Source organism: Clupea harengus, chromosome 15 (genome assembly GCF_900700415.2).
Source record: "Clupea harengus chromosome 15, Ch_v2.0.2, whole genome shotgun sequence".
Classification (NCBI taxonomy): Eukaryota; Metazoa; Chordata; class Actinopteri; order Clupeiformes; family Clupeidae; genus Clupea; species Clupea harengus.
The window spans coordinates 20,638,811-20,648,810 of NC_045166.1; the positions used below are offsets into that span (position 1 = coordinate 20,638,811).

General features: G+C 43.7%; 1 pseudogene; it reads left to right on the forward strand.

Annotated features, from left to right (window-relative positions):
- Window positions 1-10,000, forward strand: part of LOC116223687 — a 94,404-nt pseudogene that overhangs the window by 27,296 nt on the left and 57,108 nt on the right.

Below are 10,000 nucleotides of genomic sequence, written 5' to 3' on the forward strand. Positions count from 1 at the left end.
CACACTTTTTCGACTGCTCTGTTTATTAATCGCATCCCCTATCCACCTACATCCCTCGCTTTCTCTCTCTTTTATCTCACTCCCTCCATTTGCGTTCCTGGCATAACCACTAAAGCACGCCTGGCAATGAATAGTTTACATAAGGATCGAAATTCTCTCTCAGTCTCACCATGCGTTGTTTAATGCTATTATCTCTCTCTCTCTCTCTCGCTCTCTCACACACACACACACACACACACACACACACACACACACACACACACACACACACACACACACACACACACACACACACACACTTCATTATGTACTTTACGTTTATCGTCGCTCTGTGTGTGTATGTGCCTGCCTGTGTGGGAGGCTAAGAGTTATCCTGTTGTAGTGTGACGCCCCGAAACAGTCATTCCCCTCCCTGCCCCTCATCTCTCTCTCTCTCTCTCTCTCTCTCTATCTCTCTCCCTCTCCCTCTCTCTTTCCCTCTCCCTCTCCCTCTCTCTCTCGCTCTCTCTTAAACCAGGGCAAAAGTAATGAAAGTGCTGTGTGTGTTTGTTTGTTTGTTTGTTTGTTTGTTTGTTGTTTTCCCATGACCGGCTCACCTGTTGTCCCTCAGTGTAGGTCTGTCAAAAGCCAAACCATGGGCTACGGTAATAATAGTGCTGTGTGTACTTTGTGTGTGTGTTGTTTTTTGTCATCTTTTGTTTTGTTTTGTTATGACCAGATCACCTGTAGTCCCTAAGTGGAGGTCATGCAGAGGTCACTCGCCCCCCATTGGATAGCACAGTTTCTATTCTCCTGATGCATACAAAATATGTAAATATTAATAAACTGGCAATCATAGAATATAATACTTTATTACATCTCGTAATGAGTAAATTACTTATTTGTCATTAAAATTCCATTTGGTGGCGGTAGGAGTGTTTGTGTGTGTGTGTGTGTGTGTGTGTGTGTGTGCGTGCGTGCGTGCGTGCGTGTGTGTATGTAGTGGGGTGGGGTGGGGTGGGGGGCTCCCTCTTTCTATTTCGACCTCTTTGTTTCAACTATGCTAGACTTTATATTTTCATCTTTTTTCTTTGTTCATTTTCGTTCCTTCCTTTCTTTTTGCTCTCTCTCTCCGTCTCCCTGTGTATCCTCCTGCTTCTCCTAAGGCGGCTGCAGTCTGTAGAGCATGGGGGATAGAGGGATGGATGGAAGGGTGGTATGGATGGATGACTCGGTGGATGAATGGATGAAGGGGGAAAAGAAGCAGTGGAGTGGAAAGGCCGACTCATTTTCTCACTTCAAAGCAGAGGAATGAGGAGAATTACTGTTGGTAGATGAGAGAGAAAGAGAGAGAGAGAGAGAGAGAGACTTTGACTTTTAACATCCCTTTATTGGATCATTGGTCTCAGGACACTTTAAGAACTTGCTTTAAATTTACAGTTATTAGTACATAAAACCAGCATAGCATGGGAAAGAAAAAAAAAAGAAGAGGAGAGGAGAAAAGAAGAAAAAGCATAAAAAAGAGAGAGAGAGAGAGAGACTGGGGAACTTGTGGAGACAGAGCTGCACTGCCTAACTCACTGCAACCAATACCAAAGTCTTAGAGACCAATATTTGAAAGCAGCATACCGAACAATTGCTAATCGCTAACGAGATGCTAGCGGCTAAAACTAGCGAAACCTCTTGAAATGTGCTCACTTTGACACTATGACAAACTAGTTAGTCAACTGCTACTGAGGACTGCTGTAGACAAGATATGTAGCAGCCTGCTTGGAGTGCCACAGCTCTGTGAACCCCCTGTCCCACATGGCTAATACTTAATGTTTACTCATTAATAATTCACTCGTTATATGTTTGTCATATCTTACTTACCTACCTTCCATAGCCTCGCTTGTTCCACATGCCCTTTGTGCTGTTACTGCTTATTGTTTGTTTGTTTTATTTATTTATTTTAATGTTTATTAAGATTTTATAATTAGTGTCTATATAAGTAGAGAGAAGTGGAGAGATATATCCAGAGGGGGGTAGAAAGGGAATGCGTGGCAGTGAGAGATGGAGATTGATCGACAGATAGGTACGTACATAAATAGACAGATAGACAAGCAGAAAGAAAAGAATGTGACAGAATGTAGAAAAGAGTGAGATGGTAAAGGACAGAGAAAGAGAGAGAAAGAGAGAGAAAGAGAGAGAAAGAGAGAGAAGGAAAGAGAAGGAGAGAGAGTGTGTGAGGGAGAGAAAGCAAGCAGGGTAGGATAATCATGCAAATGTGTCATATTGCTCACACACCTCACTGGCTAAAGAGATTGAGTCCCCAACCTGAGTTCTACTCTGCATGTTTAAACACACACACACCTCATTTACCACACACACACACACAAACACACATACAGGATGAACCTTTATAAATATACGCACATGATGTTCACATCTAGTCTCATGCATACTAACATTTCATTTAAAACCCACAAACACACACACTCTCACTCTCACCCACTCCCACACATTACAATCACTCCTGGTCATGTTCAAAGGTGGTTTGGGTGAGTTTTAATGTGGCACCGTGTCATTTCCTGCCTGAAGCACATCACTCATTGTCATTATCAGACACACACACACACACACACACACACACACATACGCACACACACACACACACACACACACACACACACACAGATATGTGCACATACACACACACACAGATGGATGTGCTTCAATTATACACACCAGCACAAGGAATTTATGACTTATTTATATGACTTATCATTGTACTTCATTATAGTTTTCTTCCATGACCGTTTGGTATTTACCTCTGCTTAATTACTGACTTAATTAACTTGAACTGGTGTGTGTGTGTGTGTGTGTGTGCGCCCATTGAAGTATGCAGAACATGAATTCCTAAACTAAGTAATAATTAAAAATGGACCGCGACACACACACACACACACTCTTTCTCTCTCTCTCTCGCTCTCTCTCTCTCTCTCTCCATAAACTCACTCAGTCTTGTCCCTGTAGGCGGACCCCAAAGAGCTGATCCGGCTTGTGACGCGCCATGTGAGCGAGCAGGAGGAGAGCGCCGATTGGCCAGCGGAGGTGGGCCTTCTGATTGGCCAGCTGCGGGCCTACTCCGAGCGCCTGGCTGACTACACACAGGCCCAGGTTCTGCAGGGTCTCGGCCGCGGCGTGGACACACAGCGCTTCAGCTCCGATGCACAGTACAAGAAAGAGACCATCCTGGGCCTCGCCGAGTGAGTGTGTGTGTGTGTGTGTGTGTGTGTGTGTGTGTGTGTGTGTGTGTGTGTGTGTGTGTGTGTGTGTGCTTGTGTGTGTGTCAGTATGTGAATACAAGAAAGACACGTGTGTGTGTGTGTGTGTGTGTGAACGTGCTATGTTTGTGGCAGAGTGGCCATAGGAAATGGTACACTATGTCTTAATAGTTTTGAGTGTAAATGTTCAGACTTTGTGTGTGTGTGTGTGTGTCTGTGTGGTGTGTTTCAGGACACTGGACGAGAGTGTGTACCGTATTTCCATGTCATTGGCTCAGCGCTACAGTGTTCCTCTTTGGGAGGTGTACATGACACACCTTGAGTTCCTGTTCACTGACAGTGGGTAAGTCACACACAATCTCACCTACACTCTCGCCACTCACCCACTCACTCACCCACTCACCCACACACATACACACATACACTCACTCACTCACTCACACACATACACTCACACACACACACACATACATAGTCCATATATAGTATTGGATTTACCTTGATAATAGTTACTATAACTTCAAGATAATGTGATGTTAGTGTGGTGAAAGTGTTTGCTCATTTGAGTCTGTTTGGTCACTTTTGGAGAGGCCAGCCTGTACATAGATGATCGGCCTACAACATTAGGTTATATAGCCTAGGCCAGCCTTCAATTTATATTTTTGTTCAGTGGAATGTGATTTAGTACTTGAATGTGCAGATGGCTATGTTATGTTGTGTTTGTTAGACAAGCATTTTAAAATGTTATATTTGGGGCATTTTGGCACCTTTGGATATAATACATTTGCCTGATAGATGTGATAAATATGTAAATGTCTAATGCCATATTAAGTCACTCACTTACTTACTTGTTATGAGATACATTTTTACTCTGACGTAAGTCATCATTTTGATGGGTACCTTTACTTCTACTTGAGTCATTATTATTATAATTATTATTATTATTATTAGTATTAGTATTACTATAAACTTTTACTTCTTTTACCTCTGATGACTCTCACCCTCCCACACACACGCAATAGAATGTTTATCTCTTAAAAATATGTTGTTTTGTACACACACACACACACACACACACACACACACACACACACACACACACACACACACAAACACATACTTGAGTTATAAATACAGAAAGCATATTCTGTGTGTTTTGTAAAACAGAGAGAGGGCATGAAACTCTCCTCTTTTCTCTTGTTCTTTTGCTCCCTTTATCTCACCCCTCCTTATTCCCCACTTCATCAGTATGCTGCAGGGGGCATCTGTGGCATGCCATGAAATATTTAAAAAATTACATTTACACACACACACACACACACACACACACACGCGATGCGATTACGCCCTTAAACTGCATGCTGCTGACAAACACCCTTCTCTCCACGGCCATCAAATACTGTATGTGTATGTGTGTGTGTGTGTGTGTGTGTTTAAAAAAGAAAGCGCTTCACAGTGTATCTGTAGCATGATAAGTTCCAGACAATAGAGTGTTGACGCCCAGAACTTTAAATTATTGTAAAACCAAGAGACGTCAAAGTAGAGTGTGTTTGTGTTTGAGACAGACTGACAGAAGAATCTAACCAGTTGGAGCGAAGGGAGAGAGCAGTCACCCCACCTGAACCTTGAGTATGGGGTATCAAACCTACGCACTGACCACAATGCCAAAGAGCCAGGCTTGTTGGTATGGCAGTCAGAGCACATACTCAACCGTAGTGACGGCCCTTCGTCACACCAATGACTCCATGAATGAAGGTGGTGACATGAATAAAAAAAAGAATCGTGAGGAAAAGAATCAAACTTCCGTACGACCTCCAACTTTTCTTTTGCCCCTGGGTGTTCCTCTAGAGAATAATAACACCGAGATGGAGATTAAGTTTGTGCGCGTATCTGTGTGTGTCTGTGTCTGTGTATGCGCGCGCACATGTGCGTGTGTGTGTGTGTGTGTGTGTGTACTGTGTGTAACAGTGTGTAGCTGTACGTGTAGCTTTATCTGTGCCAGGGGTTCACCCATGTTTGCCTGTGTATATGTGTGAATGAGTGTGTCTGTGTCAACGTGTGTGTGGCAGAATGTGTAAAAGTGTGTCCGTTATTCCCCACTTCATCAGTATGCTGCAGGGGGCATCTGTGGCATGCCATGAAATATTAAAAAAAAATTACATTCTCACACACACACACACAAACAGACACACACACACACACACACACACACACAGACAGAGAGAGAGAGAGAAAGAAACGGACACACTTTTACACATTCATTTGCCACACACGTTCACACAGACACACTCATTCACACAAATACACATGGGTGAACCTCTGGCACAGATATAGCTGCACATACAGCTACACACAATACACACACACACACACGCGTGCACGCCCACAGACACACACAGATACAGATACACGCACAAACTTAATCTCCATCTCTGTGTTATTATTCTCTAGAGGAACACCCAGGGGCAAAAGAAAAGTTGGAGGTCGTACGGAAGTTTGATTATTTTCCTCACGATTCTTTTTTTTATTCATGTCACCACCTTCATTCATGGAGTCATTGGTGTGACGAAGGGCCGTCACTACGGTTGAGTATGTGCTCTGACTGCCATACCAACAAGCCTGGCTCTTTGGCATTGTGGTCAGTGCGTAGGTTTGATACCCCATACTCAAGGTTCAGGTGGGGTGACTGCTCTCTCCCTTCGCTCCAACTGGTTAGATTCTTCTGTCAGTCTGTCTCAAACACAAACACACTCTGCTTTGACGTCTCTTGGTTTTACACTAATTTAAAGTTCTGGGCGTCAACACTCTATTGTCTGGAACTTATCATGCTACAGATACACTGTGAAGCGCTTTCTTTTTTAAACACACACACACACACACACACACACACAAACATACAGTATTTGATGGTCGTGGACAGAAGTGTGTTTGTCAGCAGCATGCAGTTTAAGGGCGTAATGTATCGTGTGTGTGTGTGTGTGTGTGTGTGTGTGTGTGTGTGTGTGTGTGTGTGTGCGTAACGATATCGAGAGGCTCCTAATCTTTGCTGAAAAGGCATGGTGTTGGAGGAAGATGAGGACAGGGTTCTGAGAGGAAGTGAAGTCACAATACACAGATAAATTATGGAAATCAGATTAGTCTCCAAATAACAAAAAAGACACACACACACCAACCTCTGTATCAGCCTTACACTGATGTGTATTATTGGCTAGTTTGTGTGTGTGTGTGTGTGTGGTGTGTGTGTGTGTGTGTGTGTGTGTGTGTGTGTGTGTGTGTGTGTGTGTGTGTGTGTGTGTCGTTGTCTGTCTGTGAGAGAGAGAAAGAGAGTCTTCTTGAGTGGGTGGGCTGTGTGTGTGTCCGAGTGCTTGCACATTGTTTTGTTTGTGTGTGTGAGTTTGCGTGTGACTGTCTCTGTGTATTTGTATGTATGTACGAGAGCGTCGCTCCTATTTTTGTCTGCACATTATCCCCGCACGTCCAAACCCTTTTTTCAGAGGATTAAATGATAGATTGAAAGATCTTTGTCTGTGTGTGTGTGTGTGTGTGTGTGTGTGTGTGCGCGCGTTGCTTATATCTGAGTGGGTGGTTGGATTGATTTTTCAGTCATGCTTTCTATTTTTCAACTTTATTTGTTCCTGTCTTGTTTGTTGTCCCTGTTTCACTCTTTCAGGCTCCCTCCCCGCCTGTGTGGATGTGTGTGTGTGTGTGTGTGTGCTCCCTCCCCGCCTGTGTGGATGTGTGTGTGTGTGTGTGCTCCCTCCCCGCCTGTGTGGATGTGTGTGTGTGTGTGTGTGTGTGTGCTCCCTCCCCGCCTGTGTGGATGTGTGTGTGTGTGTGTGTGCTCCCTCCCCGCCTGATCAAATATAAAGCACGCCTCTAGTGTTAGCCCTGGACTGAAGAAAGCGTTGACAGAACCCAGTAGCTTCCCCTTCCTTCCTCCTCCTCCTCCTCCTCTTCCTTCTTACTCTTCCTATTTCAAAGTCTCCTATTTATTTTCCTTTTTTTTTTTTTCTCTCCTCCCTCTCTGTGAGTCGCATACCGATACTAACAGTCCCTTTGGATAAAAGCTCATACTCTTCAGACTCTCTTTCTTCTTTCCTTTTCTCTACTCCCTGTCTCTCTCTTATGCTTTTTTCTCCTCTCCTCTTCTCCTTTCTTGCCGCTCTCTTTCTTATTCTTTTTTTCTTTTCCATGCTATGCTGGTTTTATGTACTAATAACTGTACATTTAATGCAAGTTCTTAATGTGTCCTGAGATCAATGTTCCAATACAGGGATGTTAAAAGTTAAAGTCTCTTTTTAAAAAAGTTATTTTGCTCTCCCTCTCTCTCTTTCACTCCCTCTCTCTCTCTCTCTTCTCTCTCTCTCTCTCTCTCTCTCTCTCTCTCTCTGTCTCTCTCTCTCTCCCTCGCTCTCTATCCCTCTGTTCCTTTCTTCCAACCCATCAGGCTAGCCACTAATGAGATTGAGAGCCGCTGCGAGTCCCTGGCCCTACTGACCACGCTGAAGAACAATCCAGAAGATTTCTATGCCCACATGCTCAAGTACGTGTACCCGGCCATTGCAGGAAGTGACCTTCAGCCGCCTGCTGCTCTACTATTCACTTCTGGAGTCATGTTGACTGTGCTCAGTACATCACCGCGGCGATGAAGCCCGAACACGCATGTCAAACTGCTGAAGAAGCTCAAGGCTTGTAGCAAGTGGTAAGGCAACACTCACACACACACACACACACACACACACACACACACACACACCACACACACATTTAAATGTCGCACCAGACAACATTGCATTATATAACGTGCTGCAAACACTGATCCTGATGCTAAACAAACTGAAGGCCATTACAAGAGAGACATACACACAAACACACACATACTCGTTCACACACATACGCTTGTACACATACACACTGCACTTAAACCACTTGGTGCGACATGGCCAGTTGTGAGACCAAACAACCACAGACAGACAGACAGACAGACACACACACACACACACACACACACACTCACACACTCACACTCACACTCACACTCACACACACTCACACAAACACACACACACACACACAAACTATGCTACATATGTATAGATGCACACGGATAGTCCTCTCCTCCATAATCCCTCACATTGAGAGGCACGTTTACAGTGTTCCTGTCATTCAGTGGATGGAGAAGAGGCGGCAGAGGCAAGGTTCGTGACCTTTAGTGTGAAAGCAGCAGCAGGCAGCAGCAGCATGCTAATCCATTCACTCTCGTCCTCTTCTCAATCACACTGGGAATTAACTAAGTGTCTGTATGATGAATGGGGAACATACGTGTCAGTCATTTTCTTTATTACTAGACTGCTAGAATACCTTGTGAAACACACACACACACACACCACACACACACACACACACACACACACACACACACACACACAGAGAAATGAATGTATTCTTTCTTTGGCAAATGGGTGTACACACAATTTTCATACCTTGAGCACACACACCTTTTAATACTTAAACAGCACACACATTCACACACTTAAACAAGCATAAATATGCAAATTCCAAATGGACTTAACCTACTGAGGGGATCACAGTCTTCATTACAGATGCATTTTCCGTCAAGACTTTTTTTAGAACATCAATAACAGGCTGATTAGGTGTTAATGAGATGTTATGAAATGTATGCTTTCTGTTGCACAGCAAAGCACACACACACACACACACACACAGACACACAACATAGACACACACACACCACCATAAATCAAAAAGGCTATATTTAAAGTATGTTTCACCTAACTGAGGTGGTGATTAATATGTACCCCAAAACCTAGTTACACACTCATTTCACATTGTTTGGAAAGAACTGTCCTACCTAAGGACACATATGTTATGGTAGCCCCATGTTAAAAAAGTTACACACACACACCCTCATTTATATGCAAACAGGCATCAATTTCAAGGTTAATGCACATACAACACACACACACACACACACACACCACACACACGCCCACATATGCAATATGCGAACACACACAATAACAATAAGGTTGTGTGACTTCTTGCAAGCAATTTGTTATGAAAGAATGTATGTTATGAGTCACACACTCACACAGTTACAGCCTTCATCAAGACACAGACTGCCTTCATCTCACAGAACTTTCAATCTGCACTCTGATCAGTGACAGGACCCACCAGTTACCATGGCAATGGGAAGGGGTCCCAGGCGTTGATGGAGTCTGTTAATTAGTTTGATAACAAAGCCACATTAATTAATCCTTCTAGAACTTTCCGTCACAGAAAACACATGTGGGTTGAAATGACAATAGAGAGGAGATGGTGTCAACTGTTTGCTGATAAGCATTGAATGAACTAATTTATGCTCATTTCTGCTTGACGAAAGAGAGAGGAGGTGAGAGAAAAAAGAGAAGGCGAGAAGAGAGGGGGGGAGAGGAAAGAAGAGAGAGAGAGAGAGACTTGAACGCACTAGTAGAATAAGTTAATTTAAAATCTCACGTGCTGCAATAACTCCATTCATGTCAAGTTCTCGTGTCTGCAGAGAGAGAAAGAGAGGCGACAAAACCTATGAGGTCTTTTAAAAGATGTGTGTGGGGGGGGGGGGAGGAGGGTGGGGGGAGGTAAAGTGGTCAGTAAAGTTGATTTTTGTCAGGAATGTTTCTCAACCACGCATGGCTGGTTCCTCCTGTAGCTGCTCAGGAGCGAAACCTTTTAACCTTGTCCTCTCTCTTCTCCTT